The following is a 19,049-nucleotide window of genomic DNA, read 5'->3' as shown; positions in this document are numbered from 1 at the left end:
TGGCCAGCCACGGCTCGTGGGTTTGGACCGGGAGCCAGGCTGTGACTCCGGCCATCTTAGGCCACGCGGGCATGGATTAGCAGAACCTTCTGTACCCACAGAGGCAGAGCCGTCAGCACACTTAACACTAGTCAGCTTTCAAAACCAACTCAGCAAACTCATCCTTACAATTCTGTTTCCTTAGATCCAACCCCTCTCAGGACCCACTGTCTTAGGCTGGGTTCTCTAGAGCAGCGCGGCCAACGGGGCACTTCAGAAAGTTCCCGGGCAAATGGAACGAAAAGATGAGGAAAGCGCTCACTTGGTTGGAGAGGCTGGAGAATCCTTGGTCGTCAGGTCAGATAACAGGCGGGAGCTAGACAGCTCTCCCGGAGGCTGCTGGATCCCAATATGCTCAGCCACTCACTAGCTCAAACTCTGAGAACTGGAAGGTCTTTAGAACCAGACAAGCCACACCCCTGAGGAAACACCCCCTTACCACGGATTGGCTGGACACCAATCACATCATATATGTAATGGCTTGGTCCTCAAAATGGTAAGATTGGCTCATCAAGCAACCAGCCCCCCAAATAGCATTATTCTGTACCTGGCCAGGCTATATCATTCCCCGACTGCTAACCACCAAAGGGCGTGGCCCACCCATGTTGACACCGGACGTCTCCCATTTCCCAGCTGCCCCATCAGGCAGGCCCTGTCAGCACTGGAAGGCCTGGGTTCTTTTGCAGGGAAAGAAGCGATGGAAGACTGGTCACACTGCAGTTAACTTGTGAGACCCGGAAGAAGAAGGCTACCCTGCCTCGCGGGTTTTTCTGCACAAAGCTCTCTTACGTAGCTGAGCCCACACAATCACACACAGACACACGTCAAAAAGTTGTGGGGACTGAGGGGAAAGGTAAGACCTGAGTCTGGATTCATCGGCTTTCTTTCAGGCCACATCAGGACTCTTGTTATCAGGCTCACAGAACCACTTCAGAAAGTTTCCAAGTGACCTCCCTCTTTCCAGTAATGCTTGTATAGCATCGACAAATGCACATGGCAACTAGGAGTTTCTTTGCTCCTGAGCGCTCCTTCCTACCCAGGTCTGTTGACTGCTCTCCCGAGAATAGCCCCCTTCAACCCAACATCCACCCCCACCTTCCTCTCACCCTATTCTCTACCCCTTCATGCCCACACCTCCCCGTACCCATGTCAAGGTTACTCCACCCCTCCCAGGACCCCCTCAGAGGCTGCAGGGTTTAAATGCCAAGTAAGTTCACAGTCCACTGCCCACCCCCACCCCCCACCCTCAGAACCAGGTGAGTCTTGCTCAGACACTGACGTTAAGTCTCTTCTGACTCACGGGGAGGCTGCAGGACAGAGAGGAACTCCCTCTGTGGGTTCTTCTGAGACTACATTTTCATGGGAGTAAGAAAGCCTCATCTTTCTCCCGTGGAGCAGCTAGTGGTTTTGAACTGCTGATCTTGCGGTTAGCAACCCAAGGGACAACCCATTCCACCATCGGGACTATTAGAGATACCAAGGTTGAAGTATTGCTATGAGGGTTCCAGTTCCGACAGGCAAGGGGCCTTTCCAGGCAACACATGGTAAGCCTGTCTCTGGGTTCAGTGGATGGCTGCCGACATGTCCTCTCAAGAATCATACATTTGCCACTGGACACTCCCTTACAGAAGGGTCTCAGGGAGGCGACCAGCCAGTCAGGGTGCGATGTAGCAACAATGAAACATACAACTTTCCTTTAGTTCCTAAATACTTCCTTCCCTGCACCCCCCATCACGATCCCAAGTCTACCTTACAAATCTGGCTAGACCAGAGGATGTACACTGGTACAGTTAGGAACTGGAAACACAGGGAATCCAGGACAGATGATCCCTTCTGAACCAGTGGTGAGAGTGGCCATACCGGGAGGGTGGGTTAGAAAGGGAACCAATGACAAGATCTACATATAACCTCTTTCCTGGGGGATGGACAACAGAAAAGTGGTTGAAGGGAGACGCCAGACAGTGCAAGATATGACAAATTATAATTTATAAATTATCAAGTGTTCATGAGGAAAGGAGTGTGGGGAGGGAGGGGGAAAATGAGGAGCTGATGGCAGGGGCTTAAGTGGAGAGCAAATGTTTTGAGAATGATGAGGGCAATGAGTGTACAAATGTGCTTGACACAATCGATGTATGGATAGATTGTGATAAGAGTTGTATGAGCCCCTAATAAAACAATTTAAAAAAGAATAACACATTTGCCTTCTCCTTAGGGAACCTTCAGAAACACAGTCTATTCTGAAATAGTAGTGATGATTGTACAACTCTCCTTCATATGATTGAATTATTAGATATGTGAATTATAAGCTGATGAAACTACTTTTGAAAAGGTTCAACATACAACTACAAAAAAGTGGGGGAGGGGGTGAGAGAGAGCGTGAGTCCGATCAAGCAAGAGAAGTGGTCTGATCCAAACAATGGCACAGCCGGGTATCTGCTGGGCCAGTTGACTCCAAAGCAGAGAGGTCTACTTCGAAGGTTATGGCTAGGGTCTATGGGATTTCCAAGGGTTCTTAGAGGACACAAAACACTCACGGGTGCTGTGTTAGGCCGGTTTGACTAGAGAAACAAATCCAGAGATACTCATATGTGTGTACGAGAAAGCTTCAAAGAGAAATTGTAAATTAAGAAAACATCCCAGCCCAATCCAGATCAAGTCAGTAAGTCTGATATTAGCCCGCATGTCCGATACCAATCCGTAAAGTCATCTTCAGACTCACAAAACACATGCAATGATGCCGAATGCGGGATGATCACGAGTCAGTGGATGGAAAGTCTTGTGGATCCAGTAGGGGTGGAAGCATCTCAGCGCTGGCGTGGATCTCCACGTGGCTTTTTCTTCCAGCTCCATGGCTCTGACTCCATCCATCAGTGTGGTGCCAAGTGGCTTATCAACAGGAATGTGCAGCACAGTGTGACCCAGCTCCCCAGGGAAAGAGAGGAAGAATCCTCATGACAAGGCATGTCCATAAGGAGGCATCATCAGGCTGTGACCTGATAGACAGGCTAGATGCTCAAGTTGACATGAGTTTATGTAACCACCACACGAGCTTCTTAGAACAATCATGGGCTCTGCTTAGGAAGAATTTGTTTGAGCCATTGTTGCAGCCACTGTGTCAATCCATCTTGTTAAGGACATTCTCCTTTTTGGTTGCCCCTCTACCAAGCACGATGTCCTTCCTTCTCTGTGGACTGGTCCCTCTGACAACATGTTTCTCTAATGAGCATTCTGGCTGTATTTCTTCCAAGATCTAGGTGGGGTATTGTTGTTTTGGTAGGCCATGGCACTTTTAATATTGTGTTAGGCCGGGTGGACTAGGAAAACATATGTGTACATATGTGTGAGAGAGAGCGTCATATGAAGAAGTAATTACATATCAAGCAGACATCCTAGCTCAGTTCAGACCTAGTCCATGATAAGTCCCTCTTCACACAGTCACAAGCAACGATGCAGAATACAGGAAGATCAACGTTCGGTAGATGCAAACTCTTGTGGATCCAATGACAGTGCTGGTATCACAGGGCTCTGGCAGCTCCCAGTGTGGCTCTTCAACAGGAAGGTGAAGGCAGAGGGAGGTGAAGTTCTCAGGATCCTCCTTGTGAGAAGGCACTCCCCCCCCCCCCAAGAAGTACCATCAGGCTGTGACCTGATTGACAGGCTAGCTACCACAAATATTCTTCAACACCATAGTTCAAATGCATGGACTTTTCTTCCATTTTTCTTATACACTGTCCAACTTTCACCTGCGTATGAGGCAACTGAAAATACCATGGCTTGTGTCAGGTAAAGTAACATCCTGGCTTTTCAACCCCCTGAAGAGGTCTTACGCAGCAGATGTACCCAACACAGCACACAGTTTGGACTCTTGACTACTGCTTCCATGATCATTGATTGTGGATCCAAGCAAGATGAAACTCTTAAACAGCTCCAATCTTTTCTCCGTTCATCATCATGTTACCTCTTGGTACCATTGTGAGGATGTTGCTCGTCTTTAGGTTGAGCGGTGACCCATATGGAAGGCTGCAGTCCTTGATCTTTATCAGCAAGAGCTTCAAGTCCTCACTTTCAGCAAGCAAGTTTATGTCATCTGCATAGCAAGCTGGTTAATAAGCTTTCCTCTAATGTATCCTGATGATCCATTCTTCTTCATATTCTCCAGCTTCTCTGATGAATATGAACGGTGAGAGGATACCCTGACACACACCTTTCCTGATTTTAAACCACGCACTGCTCCCTTGTTCTGTTTGCACACCTGCTTCTTGATCAGTGTACAAGTTCTGCATCAGCACGATGAAATGTTCTGGAATGCCCATTCTTCTCAAGGCTCCCCATCGTTTGCTAGGATCCGCACAATCAAATGCCTTGTCATGGTCCATAAAACACGGGTCGGCATCTTTCTGGTGCTCTCTGCTTTCAGCCAGGATCCACCTGACAGCAGCGATGAGATCCCGAATGCCAGGTCCTCTTCGGAATCCAGCCTGAATTTCTGGCAGCCCCCCTTCCCCGCCCCCCATCAATGTACCGCTGCAACCTTTGCTGACTGATATGCTGCCTAGTTTTACTCGCCTAGGTTCTTAATGATCTTGTGCTATAAGTTGAGCATTCTCTTGGGTCACCTCTCTTTGGAATGGGTACAGAAGACAGTCGTTGGTAAAACCGAATCCCAACGACTTTACGGGCTTGATCTTGCCCCTTCAGATTTCGATTTGTCTCACCAGTGAAAAATCGTTCCAAAGGATGTATTAGAGGTTACATTCCGAGCACTAGGCTTGCAGAAGGCTACAGGTCATGGTGAAGGCCCCCCTTGATTTGCAGATATCAAGGCTCAATGAATTCCTTCTGACCACTCACCAGGAGTCTGAGCAATCTTGTCCTCAGGCAGGGTGCATTAGAAAGTGGAACACTACCTTCCCCTAATCACCCTGCCTTCCTTAGGGGCTTGTGTGGGTGTGTCCTTGATGGAGACTAGGGTGCCCAGTTTGCCTCACCACGAGCCATGCCCTTCTGTTTGTCGGAGGCCATAGGCCTATCTTGTCAGCTCTCCTGGCTCGCACAGGTGTGCCTCATCATATCCTGTTCCCACTGTAGTAGCCCTACCTGCAGCTGTGATGTATTGATCGGCCACCAAGCATGCTTCCGCGACACTTTCCTTTGTCCTCCCCCTTGTCCCGTTTAAGCCCTCGGTTCTCAGCCAACCCTTGACCGCCATTAGGACCTCGTGCTCTGGATCTTCCCATCCGGATGCTGTTTCCGTCTTTCCTTGTCTCGGTCCTGTTTCTACGACGTGCTAAATGTTTTCCTCACGTTCGATTTGGCATTTCCTTTGTGTTCTCAAGCCAGGTATGTGACCTGAGTCCCTAGGGGATGCACACACTGCTGCCTGCCTTGGGGGAAGCGGGGACCACAGCCTTGTCCAGCAGAGTTTGGGAGATGGAAACGCCCCTTCAGCCGCAGGTAGACCTGCAATTCGTGAATCACCAAAGGACAAAGACTGGCTCCTACACATGGCAGGGCGCATAACAATGAAATGGGGTTCCCCCCCCCCAGAACACTGGTTAGAGACCAGCGGGAGGTGGGCCTTCAGGCACAGCAGCGAAGCTATCCTGATCCAAGGAGCAGATCCTGCCCATTTCGGATCCTTAACTGGAACCTGTCAACTTCCCTAATAAAATCCCTCATGGCCCCACCCACCCCCAAAAGACTTAATTGATGAGATAGCGCGTGCATTGGAAAAGCAGGCGCACCCACCTTTGGTTCCCTAACAAGCAACGTTGGTTGGCAATGCTGTTCGTGCATCCTTTTACTGATCTTCCACCTATTTCCTCGAGTTACTCAGAAATGACTGCAGTCTCTGAGCAAACTCTGGAGACGTTTTCCGTTTTTAAAACAAAAGAAACAATAACTTCACGGTGTGGTGCTTCTGTTGAATAAAGGCTTCTCACGGATGGCAGCTATTCTTTCTGACTTACCCCACCTTGTTGGGGATCAACCTGTGCCCTCCCTCGATCTTAGCGCAGCGTTTCTCAAAGTGGGCCATCCCGGCTGGAACGGCAGACCCTGCACTTTGTCCCGGATTATGTTCTGTAGTACGAATGTTTTTCATTTCTGAGGGGTACTGAGTCCTCTTCTTTTTCCTCGAAAGAGGGCAGGCAGAAGGCGAGATTAGTGTGGAGAACTACACCTTAAGACAGCACCATGGGCGCTCGGGAAGCCCCGGCCCCGCGCCTCCAAAAAAAGACAACAACATGACCCCTTTCATTTGCCAATAGGCCTTCCTGAATGCCCCCTGGTCAAACATTTAAAACACGAGCACTTCCTTTGCATTTTCCAACAGATTAAATCACCTCACTGAACATTCCAGTGGGCCAAATTTAGCCTCCACAAGGCCAGGCCAGACCTCATCTCCAGGTTGGTGCCCAAACCGCAATGTGGAGAAAAAAAAAAAAAAAAGGCAGGGGGGCAAGGAACAACATGCTGGTAGAAAGGCCCCCCCACCCCCCGCCGCCTTCCCTGCACACCTGCCCACCTGCACCAAACCTTCCTTCCTGCCCGCCTCCAGGACACTGCGTGCCCACTTCCAGCTCTCTCTCAGGATGGGGGAAATAATCAATCAAGTCTCTTCCACTTCCTCTGACCAGTCCCTGCCTTCTCTCCACCCCCACACACCAGTGCAGCCAGGGTGCTCTCAGCCCAAGTGGGTCCCGGTAGAAGAGACACGCTCCCTGAGGTCAGAAGCACCCCCTCAGGGGCCCCACGGGGAAGCCTTGCTTCAGCAGACATGCCTCCTACTCAGTTTCCCCCCACCCCCCCCATGGACACACCCCAGTCAACTCCATGCTGGGTGAAGCTCCGGGACCAAACACCCCTCCTCCCAGTTGGTGCCCTGTGACCCACCCTTCTGAGACTGAAATCTTTCACCTTGGGAATGCTGGTCTGACCTCAGGCCCTTCTGCAAAGAAAGGACCCAGGGTCTTCCCAGTGTGGACAGGGCCTGAGTGAGTGCACAGCCCACACGCCAGTGACCTTCAATCCACCCTGGACCCAGATGCGTTGGAATGGACCATGTTCCCTGAGCCTATTTTTGGAACGTCCAGAACATTTGGCCCAACATGACTCACCAGCCAGACCTCTGCACCTGGGCAGTGTGGGCTAGAGGGCGGGGAGGGCTGAGACAGAGACAGAATCCTGGAATTCTGAAAGGATGGAACAAAAAAACAAAAACCACTGCCATCGAGTGGATGCTGGCTGATCTCAGCCCTATAGGGCAGGGCAGAACTGCCCTTGTGGGGTTCTGAGACTTAACTCTATGGGGAAGAAAGCCCCATCTCTCTCTCTCCCTCAGACCAGTGGGCGGTTTGAAACTGCTGGTGCTGTGGTCAGCATTCCAACTTGGCATCACTGTGCCAACAGGACTCACCGACCCTGGCCTGCAACCGCGGGTCTTCAAATCCGGGAGCCCTCCCGCTGCGCCTTGGCTGCACAGACACGAGCCCCCTTCCTGCTCCGCCTGCTCAGTGTCCACTCTCATCCAGTTGGCTCCCCAATAGGACAAGGACCCACAGGTTCGGGTCACCACACTAGCCCAGCCCTCTTCCTTGATGCCACCTCCTCCCCACTGTCCTTCTGGGGCCTCTGTGATTGGCCCATTCTCTCCGTGTAAATTCTTTACAAAGCGTGTCCCTCCCTCTCGCACAGATCACGCAAGAGAGGGGCCGCTCAGGTTGAGCCCCCGAGATCACCCGGGGAGGCTGGACACTCAGGGTGGTGAGGGATGGGACAAATCACCTAATGCCCTTGGCTTAGTACTTCTTCTTTAAAAAAAAAATCATTTTATTGGGGGCATTTATAGCTCTGATCACAATCCACACATCCATCCATCGTGTCAAGCACCTTTGTCAATATGTTACCATCATTTTCAAAACATTTTCTTTCTACTTGAGCCTGTGATATCAGGGCTTTATTTCCCCCCTCTCCCACCTTCTCTCCTTCCCTCATGAACCCTTGATAATTTGTAAAAAAATTTTTTTTCATGTCTTACACTGTCTATAGGGCTCTTTCTTGAAAAGTGGCTTTAACCATGGCACTGATTTGGGAGCCGGGACAGGAATTAGATGAGGTCATGGATCTGCCACGCTTAGTCTTCAAGGTGACGTGCTCAGCCACGCATAGATGGGTTCCTCCCTGGCCTCCCCACCGGAAGTGTGACGCGAGGTCGGCTTTGATGGCAGTGGCGATGCTGATGACAAACACAAGTTGGGAGTGAGAAAGGAGAAGTTAGCAGAGAGTCAGGTGGAGGAGGAGGCCCGGGTGTGCAGAGACAGGCCCAGGGAAGAAGGAGACAGGAGCCTGGGATGGAAGAAGGCACAGGCGAGGACGGGCACGGTACAGGCCGGGAGCACTCCAGGCCTGCTCAGGGTCTTTCTTACCCAATTTGTTTGGGCGTGCCTCTGAGAAAAATGGAAAGGGAGAAAGAAGGGGAAATGAGTCATGCTTCCTCAGGCACAGGAGCCCAGAGTCTCATGATTCAAGGTCAAATGGAAACCTTTTCTTTTAAGTCTGTGGAGGCCATGCTCTGTGCCAAGGTGGCACGCTGCCACTGCCACCGGACTGAGTTAACTAAACAAAGCTTTTCCAGCCGAAGCCAGGTGATATTGGCACAAAGTCAGGACTGTGTCCAGGCGCCTCCCTGCTCCCATGCCCACACACTTGAGCTGTGGAAAGAGATTCTGCTCCTATTAAATTGCCATTGGTCCAATTGTTCCGTTGTCCATTAACCTTCATTAGCAGATCACCCCGCCGGGGGCAAATGTCACAGACACTTCAGAAGGAGAGAGAACAACAACAAAGCCCAGAAAGACCTTCGGGGAGATTGGAACCCCTGTGCACTGTCGGGAGGACCGTGACAATGGGAAACCACTGTGGGTGACAAGACCTCAGCCAACTGGGGATAGAAATTCCCAGGGACGCAGCAAGCCCTTTGCGGGGTACACACGCTAAAGAAGAGTCGTGGCATGAACAGACCCGGCAACCCCACGCTCATCGCAGCACCGTCCGCAGTAGGATGCGGGAATGTTGGCCCCTCGCACAATGCATCGCCGAAGCATAGAGAGGACCCGAATCGCCGAAGCATCTCATGGCATGCTTGGGGCTGGGAGAACCTTCCGCCGAGAGCAATTAGTGCCTGGCCCACGTCCATCACCACACGGTCTGAGGCCTCAGTCATAACGAACAAAATCAAGATGAAGGTTTTCATCTCAAAGGAAATAGACTTTGGTGGTTACCAAGTTGGAGAGGGGCTCGGGATAAGGTAGGGAAGATGAAACCATAGACTAAACAAACAAACAAACAAACAAACAAAACCTTCCCCCAAACCAACAACAAAAACAAAAGACACTACAGGGTAGACAGATGTTAACTAGGGTGAAGGGGAAGACAGTATTCACAGGAGGGGGCATGCTTTTTTTTGGGGTGGTGGTGGTAACGAGTAGAAGTTGTTGAATACAAAATTAGTCATCTGAAATGTAATCCCCCACCTAATTCACAATTTAAAAAACCCTATATTTTAAAGCCCTGGGAAATGAGGAAATGCCTGGAAAGGGAAGAAGCCCTTCTCTGTGACTCTCCCTGGCGGTAGAAGCCGCAGGGCAGCTGTGGAGATTGGGCCACAGGACTGACCCCAAAGCCCATACCCAAGCAGTGGCCGTTGATGGCCATGGGTGCCAGAGGGTGGCTGTGCCTGAGATGGAGTCAATTAGCATGGCCCTTCCAGCCACCTGTCCTCATGCTGTTGTTCAGTGTCCTTGAGTGGGTTCTGGCCCAGAGCGACCCACGCACGGCAGAAGGACCCCCTGCCCGGCCCTGAGCCACCCTCGCGATTGTTCTTGGCCTGTGCTCACTGTTGCGGCCACTGCGTCCATCCAGCTCATCAAGTCAACCTCTTTTCACTGCCCCTCCTTGCTCAGCAGTCGTTGAATGTGCACTGTATGGTCCTTGGAGGAGGTCTGTATGATCAGAGGACAAGCCACCCCTGCAGCCAAGCCTGCCCTCAGCTGATAAGGGCCATCGGGGACACAGAACAATCACAGGACCACGTGGAGGAGCCCAGCACAGATGTCTCTGAGGGAGCAGGGGCTGCTGAGACCAGAGGCACGACAGACTGTGGCACAGAGACCCAGAGGAGCCGCCCCGAGACCACAGAGGTTCCTTCTCCTCATCTGGCCCCAGACTACGGAACTGGGGGGCAGAGCCACAGGCAAGCTGCCTGGCCCATAGAGGCAAAGGCCAAGGGGCCGTGTGGCTGAGAGACTGAGGACCAGAGAGAGACGTGCTGCTGTGGACCAATACCTGTATCCTTAATGCTCAGCGATCCTGACTTGTGGTAGCCTATTAATTTCCCTCGCAAACTTCCATAATGATGAGTCTTGTCTGTGAGTTCCGTGGGACCACTCACACAAATTATCGAGCCCAGCATAGAAGTCGGGTGCCGGGGTGGGGGTGGGCTGGGGAATGGGTGGCACCCGAGTAGGTAAAGGAGCATGGAGCGTGGAGCCGTGTCTGACCCCTGCCTTGTGGCTCTATGGGGACGCCAGGGGCGGTCGGATATGGGCACTTCTGTTTCCGTGCATGTGGCATGACCCTTGGCGTGATCTTTTGGGAGGTCTCGGGTGGCACAAATGGTCCGTGAACTGTGAACCCAGAGGTGGGTGGTTTGGATCAACCCAGAGGGGCTGCAGAACGGGGCCTGGCCATCTGCTGCCAGAACGACCACAGTCAAGAAGGCGAAGGCGTGAGGAGCCCCTTCTCCATGCCAGGGGTCGGAAAGGACTGGTGGGAGGTTCTGAGGAGGAATGTCTGCTTGGAGGCTGTGGGGTGGGGTAGAAGAACCTTCTGGAACAGTGTGGTGGGAGAGCCAGGGGAGCGCTGCGGGGCATGAGGCACAGCTCCGGTGGGCACAGCCTAGGCGAAGAGAGAAGGGCAAGGAGCGGCCTGGAAGCGGCCAGGCCCCGAGGCCTCCTAGGCCAGGAATGAGGATGGGCTTCCTCCTGGGTAGAAATCCTCTTCAGGACAGTGACTTTTGTTAATTCCTCAAACCGGCTGCCCAGTGACTCATTTCCCTCTCCCACCCACCCCCTGCCAATGCCCCCCCATCCACCACCCCAACAAGGAGCTCACAGGGCAGAGCAAGGAGTGCTGACTCCTTCCTCTGCCCGATCTTCCTGCTGACGAGCCACATGGAGCGACGCTGGCGGAACCACGTGGAGACCCCTGCCAGCACTGAGCTGCTTCCACCGCCACTGCATCCACAAGACTTTCCACCCACTGGCCTGTGATCTTCCTGCATTCAGTGTCATTGCTTGTGTTGCATGAGTGTGAAGAGGGGTTTATGGACTGGTATTGGGCAGATGGGCTAATATCAGACTTAGGGACTTGATCTGGACTGTTTTCTTAATATACAATAATTACTCTGAATATAAAGCTCTGTCTTATACACATATGAGTGTCTCTATGAATTTGTTTCTCTAGTCTACCCGGACTCACACATTATGCTCTTCCTGAGTGGCAGAGAAGTGGGGGGCTTCCGAATACGGGTGGGAAAACACCGGGGTCTTATCTCTCCCCACTCCCTTTTGCTTGTGGAACGTAAACTCACAAAAGAAGAATGTATCCCACAGAACTCCCCTGTCCCCAACAGTGAGATGCCACCTCACACCAACACTCTTAGCAAACACACCCCCCCCAAACCAGAAAATAATAAAAGTCAGAGAGGAGCATGTGGAGAGATTGGGGCGTTCGTACATTGGAGTGCTCCGGAAGAGTGGCCGTACCCCAGCAATGCCCGTCTCCTGTGCATGCGCTTCTACTTTTTGTTCATTCCCACTCCCCACCCTTCCTTCTTTGCTCCCTGTCCCTCTCCTCTCCCCTTCCCTCCCCCACCACCCCCAGCCTTGTCCTGGTCTTCAAAGTCTTTATCCTTTGGAGTGAAAATATTTTTTTTCCTTTCTAATAATAGTGTCACAAAATACGGATCTTTAGGAGGCTGACTAAATTGCTGGGCAGACTCTCCTCTGAGCTGGGACAGTCGTGGGGTTGTTTTTTCAGGGATGCACACCATTCCATCGAGTGTACGAGGGTAGGTATCCATTCCTCCTCAGAAGAGTGCTTTGGTTGTCGCCATCTCATTGCTGTTACAGGAATTGCTGTTAAAATACCAGCACGCATCTACCTGTTCGTGGTCTGCTTTTGATTTCGTCGGATGTGATGCCAAGTAAATTTCATGGCCACTAAGGAAGCACCGTCCTGGTTTCCAGGCCCACCAGCAATGGGTGCACGTTCCAATCTCTCCACATCCACCTTTCTAGCTTTTTTTTTTTTTCTGGTGTGTGTGTGTGTGATTTTGCTAAGAGTGTCAGTGCGAAGTGGTCTCTCAGTGTTGTGTGTGTGTGTGTGTGTGATTTTGCTAAGAGTGTCAGTGCGAGGTGGTCTCTCAGTGTTGTGTGTGTGTGTGTGTGTGTGTGATTTTGCTAAGAGTGTCAGTGCGAGGTGGTCTCTCACTGTTGTTTCCATGATCATTTCATTCCATTTTCCCATCCGTGCTGTGAAGCCTTAGTATTTCCTTTGAGTCCGTTCGCAGAGGGAGACCCAGGCTTCCTGATGTAGTTCGAGCTCAACACTCAGAGGCCAGAGGAGGAGGTGTGATGACAAATGCTCGGTCCCTCAGACCGGAGTTAAGCTGACTGCCTCGTCCCTATGACCTTCACCTTCGGTGTGAAGGGCGGCTGGGAGGGAGGCTATGCCGACGGATGGGGTCTTTCCACTCACCTCACTTCCATCCTCCAAGAAAGGACCAGTGAGGTTCCCACCTGGCTGTTTGCAGTACTTTTCAAATGGCTCGCTGAGATGGTACGATGCTAAGACACCCCCTTCTCAGTCCTCGGATCTGTGTTTTGGAGCCTTGTTTAAGAGTTCATTTGATCGTCCCCTGGTAGTTAGCCCCCTCAATGTTTACATTCCTTCTCCCTGTATTTACATTCCTCCCACTGGGAATTCTCTCTTCATATTCCTTCTCAGTTTAGTATGGAGTCTTATCTAATGTGTACCTCAGAGACCCTGGTGACCTGATGGAACAAGCACTGGCTTGCTAAGCACAAGGTCAGCAGTTCAAACTCATCGACTGCTTGGTGGGACAAAGATGAGGCTGTTTGTTCCTGTAAAGATTTCCACAGCCTCAGACACTCCAGATGGGGTTGCTAAGAGTTGGAATGGACTTGATGGCAGTGGAGCACCCCTTCCTGCCCTGAAGAAATCCACTCCAACATTTACACCATGTCCAAACAGCTGCCTTGGAATCCCCCAGAGACGCACATTGAGTTCCCCTGCAATGTTCTTGGAGTTTGGGGGAAAAAAAAGAAGTCTGCAGGGAGAGGTCAGGGAGGTGGGTGGGTGGGGCCAGGCCCTTGCTGCCCCTAAAGAACGAGCAGATATCTTCTCAGGATGGAAAAAAAATTCCTCAGGGCACAGTCCCTAGCCCTTTTCTCACCCTGCTGTTGTCGATTAAAAACAAAAGTTCTTCCCACTAAGCCCCTGTGTCTGTCCTGCGTCCGTTGACTAAAACCACCCAAATTGTCTAAAGGTTGGTCTGAGTGGCCATGAAAGGAGGGAAAGTAAAACGGAAGTGGACTTGGACTCTTCAGTGACAGACAAGTTCATTTAAAAACCAAAACCGAAACCCATCAGGAGGCTTCCTTCAGTCACGCACGGTCATCAAGATCATTCTGAACCCGAGTGGCCTTATAGGACAGGTCAGAACAGCCGCGGCTCGTGTTTGTTCCTGAGACTTGTGGCAGTTACATAATCAGTCGTCAGTTTGGGAGGATGAGTGAAGGGGTGGAGTCTAGCCTGTCAATCATTGTCTAGCCAATGAGGCCTGTGCATGGGCATGACCTTCCCCTGTGGATTCTGAGGATTCCTGTAATTCCTCCTTGGAGGCAGGAGACACACGCTCTCTCTCTGCTGACTCCCTGAGAGACGTTCTACTGACGAGACGCATAGCACTACTCTGACAGACCCTGTGCCCTGGGAACTGGGGGAGCCGCGTGGAGACCCGTGCCAGCGCTGAGATGCTTCTACGGCCACTGGATCCACAAGACGTTTGGACCCACTGGCCTGTGATCTTCTTGTATTCAGCATCATTGCATGTGTTTTATGAGTCTGAACAGGCCTTTTTAGATTGATATCAGACATATGGACGTGGTCTGGACTGGGCTGGGATGTTTTCTCAATACTGAACTGCTCTTGCATATACAGCTATTTCCTGTACACATATGAATCTCCCTGGGTTTGTTTCTCTAGTCCACCCAGACTAATACAGACGGGACATCTTTATGGGAGCAAGGAGCCTGATCTTTCTCCCTGAGAGCCTGATGGTTTCAAACATCTGACCTTGTGGTTAGCAGACCAACGAGGTAATTACAACCTCACCAGGGCTCCTAGGATTCCTTGTTGTTGTGAGGTGCTGCCGAATAGGCTCCAGCTCATAGTGGCTGGGTGCACAACAATACAAACACTGCCCCGTCCTGTGCCTGTCTCACAATCGATATGATCTTTGAGCTCGTTGTGGCAGCCACGGTGTCAGTCCATCTTGTCAAGGGTCTCCCTCCTTTTCACTGCCCCTCTCTTTCACGAAATCTGATATCTTTTCCCAGGGACTGGTCTCTCCTGATCACATGCCCAAAGTACGTGAGACGAAGTCTTCCATCCTTGCCTCTATGAATTATTCCCTAGGAATTCCCCCCTCCCCCAAGACATTTAAACATGTTTTGTTTGGAATAAACTTGTGAATGTCTGAACTGGAACCATAAAAGCAAAATTTTGTGGATTTACCCTTATATAGTTAGTATAGAAAATGTTTCCCATAACAGCTACTATATACATTAAACAACAACAACAGCAAAAAGCAAACCCATTACCATTTAGTCAGCTCCAACCCTTAGCGACCCAGCAGGACATGAGCTGCTCCTATGGTTTCTCAAACTATACATGCTTATGGGACCAGACGGCCTGGGCTTTGAACTGCTGACCTTGGAATATGAAGATATAATTCACAAAGGAAGGAATGGACGTGGTTAATCAACATGGAAAACAAATCCATACCTTTCCAATGTAATTAAAGATGCCAAGTAAAAACAATGGGTTTTCCTATCACAACTGCACATAGAAACCATCGAGACGATGGTCCATAGACCCTTTTCCAAGCAGGACCTGGACACTGCCTCTCAGTGCACGAGGATCGCTTTCCAGTCAAACGCTAGCCTACAGAGCAGTGCTTCTCAACCTGTGGGTCGCAACCCTTTGGGGGGTCGAATGGCCCTTTCACAGGGGTCGTCTAAGACCATCGGAAAACATATATTTCCAATGGTCTTAGGAACTGAGACAAGACTCTTCTATCTGTCTCCAGGCGGGTCCGCCCCCACACAGATACACCCACATACGAGTACCCAGTGTGATGACATCATGGCACCAATCCCACCGCATACATCCCATACAAATACAGGTGTACATGACAGGGTTGGCGCCCTAATGTACCTCTGGGGACCAGTCACACATGTAGAGAGCAGCTACTGTGTAGAGAGCAGTTACTGTAAGAAAGCAGCTGCTGTGTTGAAAGCAGCAACTCTGTTAAAAGTAGCTACTGTGTTGAAAGCAGCAGTATTGGAGATAAAACAACATTTCATGAATTATAATTACTGGGCAAATGTAAAATCATGTACTGTAAAATCATCAACTACTGCAAAAAAATCTGTACCATGGGAACTTAATCTGGATACTGATTGGTCTTTTTATATTCAGCTGTGGTTGATGTGAATACTGCTTTCTTGTGATAGTAACGGGTATGTAAAAAAACAACAACACAGAGAATGGTAAATTATAGGAAACTTTAATGAACTGTAATGACTGACCTATGCCATGTATCTTTTTGTATTATTAAAGCTATTGTTATATATTATTTTCATTAGCAAACCATCCCATGACAATGGACCATGTAGAGAAGAATGTTAAGAAAAGAAATTATAGTGAGGATTTTTTACAGTATGGTTTTATCTCAATAATTACAGCAGGAATTGAGAAACCACAATGTGTTATTTGTTGTGAAGTTACATCAGCTGAATCTATGAAGACGAACAAACTAAAACGCCATTTTGATAGCAAGCATCCGAGCTTTGCCGGCAAGGATACCAACTGTTTTAGAAGCAAAACTGATGGACTCAAGCAAGCCAGACTTGACACTGGTGGCAAATACCACAAACAAAACTTAGCAGTCGTTAAAGCTTCATATGTGGTGGCACTCAGAATCACCAGAGCTACGAAACCTCACACCATTGCTGAGAATTTACTGTTGCCATTGGTCAAAGACATTGTTTGAGTTATGATCAGAGACAAATTTGTTACAAAATTGAGTTCAATTTCCTTATCTAAAAACACTGTCCACAGGAGAATAGATGACATGTCTGCTGATGTTCTTGATCAGGTAATCCAGGAAATTAAATCTGTTCCACCTCCAATATTTAGCATCCAGCTTGATGAATTTACAGATGTTGCAAACTGTTCGCAGTGACTGGTTTACGTGAGGTATACTAATGATGGCGACTTTAAAGATGATTTTATTTTTTGCAAACCTCTTGAAAAAACTACTGCATGTGATGTATGCGACACAGTTGGTTCATTTCTGGAAGAGCTTAAGATCTCTTGGGAAAAGGTTTGTGGTGTTTGCACAGATGGTGCTCCAGCCATGCTAGGATGTCGATCTGGATTTCAACGTTTGGTACTGAACGGGTCACCAAAAGTCATCGGAACTCACTATGATTCATTGGCAAACAGCAACGACGACGCTGCCACAAGAGTTACAGGAAGTAATGAAAAGCGTCATAAGTTCCGTCAATTTTGTAAAGGTGAGCACTTTAAACAGTTGACTGAGAAACTGTGCAATGAGTTGATTGCACCGAATAATGCTCTGCTATTTCACACTGAAGTGAGATGGTTGTCGAGAGGAAATGTTTTACAAAGTGTTTTAGAGCTACGTGAGGAACTCAAAACTTTTTTTTTTTTAATCAGAAAGCAAGACCGTAGTTGGAAGCCCTTTTCAGCGATAAAAGTGAACTGCAGAAAATAGCTTACTTGATTGACATCTTTGCCATCTTGAATGAATTAAATGTATCACTGCAAGGATCAAACGCAACATGCCTTGATTTGTCTGAAGAGATCCATCATTCCAAATGAAACTTCAGCTTTGGCCAAAAAAATTGGATGAAAATAAAATTTACATGTTGCCTACCTTATCTGCTTTCTTTGAGGAACATGACATTGAACCAGAAAAAAAGGATTATGATGATAATTTCTGTGAAAGAACACTTGCACATATTTGCAGATGAAATTTCTTCGTATTTTCAAAATTTAACTGACATCCCATTTGTACTTGCCAGAAGCCCATTCACAGTCAAAGTTGAAGATGTTCCTGAGATAGCACAAGAGGAGTTCATTGAACTTATTAACAGCGATGCTGGGAGAACTGATTTCTCTACAATGCCAGTTACAAAATTCTGGATCAAGTGCTTGCAGTCAGATCCTGCTCTGTCTGAGACTGTGTTGTGCCTTCTTCTTCCATTTCCAACAACATATCTTTGTGAAACAGGGTTTTCCAGCTTGTTGCTTATCAAGTCTAAATACAGAAGTAGACTTATTGTGGAAGATGATCTTTGTCGTGCTTTTGCAGACTGCCTAAGAATTTATGATTTGATGAGAAAGAAGCTATCTCAACCTTCGCATTAACGTTGGCTTTTTACGCATACCATCGCAAAATGTAGCAATGTCGTTCACTCTTGTTATATTAAGCCTGTTAGTCAAGCTACACCATGCTTCAAGACAAATTTTCATTTATTTGTCATTAGAAATAAATATTTCACAATATATAATCACATATTGTTTTTGTGATTCATCGCTATGCTTTAATTATGTTCAATTTGCAGCAACGAAAATACATCCTGCCTATCAGATATTTACACGACGATTCATAACAGTAGTAAACTGACAGTTATGAAGTAGCAATGAAAATAATTTTATGGTTGGGGGGGGTGGGTCACCACAGCATGAGGAACTGTATGAAAGGGTCACGGCAGGAGGAAGGTTGAGAACCTCTGCTATAGAGGGAACGATAAATTACACCAGTTTGGAACAAGCTCCCGGAAACAACGAACCGCAGGAAAGTCAAAGGGCAGCCTTTGTCCAATGGCATAAAGGGGCAGGGACGAAGGTCGGAGGACGGAGGAGAGCTGAGTGAGTCTGGTCACATCGAGGGGACACCAATCAGTGTCACAAACAAAGTGTCCTTAAGTTGTTGAATGGAAAACCAATTTCCTCTATAGACTTTCACCCAAACACAATAATAACAATAAAAAAAGTGTAATAAACTAGCTTGCTCATAAAACAATGGTGGACAGGAAAAGGCCTCCGCTTGTTCTGGGATACAACCTGGCAGCCCTCATTAGAGGTCCTAACGTTAGGAATATTTTCAGACTATTACCCCCACCTTTTATTCTTCTGATAATAATCAGGAGTTCAATCAGTGGATTATACACAGGAATCCTCACTGCTGACTTTGTTACTCTTGCCCCCGGTAAAAGCCCGAGTTCTCTTAATGAAGTCTTTTGAGCCACAGCTAGGAGGTGTGGCGGCGGAGTGGGTTATGCGTTGGGCTAACCGCAAGGTCAGCAGTCCACACTCGCCAGTGGCTCCTCAGGAGAAAGATGGGATTCTCGATTCCGTTGGCTTACGGTCTCAGATACCCACGGGAGATTTCTCACCGGTCCTCCAACGTTGCTCTGAGTTCGAACCGACGCAATGGCAGCGAGTCTAAAGTTTAGGAGAAGACCCATCATAAAAAGGACAGGCAACATGAAAATAGAAAATGGATGGGCATCTCCAGCTGTCCATTAAGGAGCAACCTCAGCGCAATAGAC

General features: G+C 49.0%; 1 protein-coding gene across 2 annotated transcripts in view; it reads right to left on the bottom strand.

Annotated features, from left to right (window-relative positions):
* The window catches only part of TMEM140 (transmembrane protein 140), a 33,819-nt gene that overhangs the window by 2,784 nt on the left and 11,986 nt on the right, over positions 1–19,049 (bottom strand). Inside the window, exon 1 of one of the 2 annotated variants that reach the window (XM_075558702.1) lies at positions 302–438. The exons of the other annotated variant lie outside the window; for it this stretch is intronic. The gene's annotated coding sequence lies outside the window, so the exon portion shown is untranslated. Of the gene's footprint in view, positions 1–301; positions 439–19,049 lie in introns of those variants that run through there. 2 annotated transcript variants of the gene reach the window in all.

The sequence above is a fragment of the Tenrec ecaudatus genome, chromosome 9, assembly GCF_050624435.1.
Source record: "Tenrec ecaudatus isolate mTenEca1 chromosome 9, mTenEca1.hap1, whole genome shotgun sequence".
Classification (NCBI taxonomy): Eukaryota; Metazoa; Chordata; class Mammalia; order Afrosoricida; family Tenrecidae; genus Tenrec; species Tenrec ecaudatus.
Note: the sequence above shows the minus strand (reverse complement) of the source record. Positions and strands in the feature narration are given on the sequence as shown.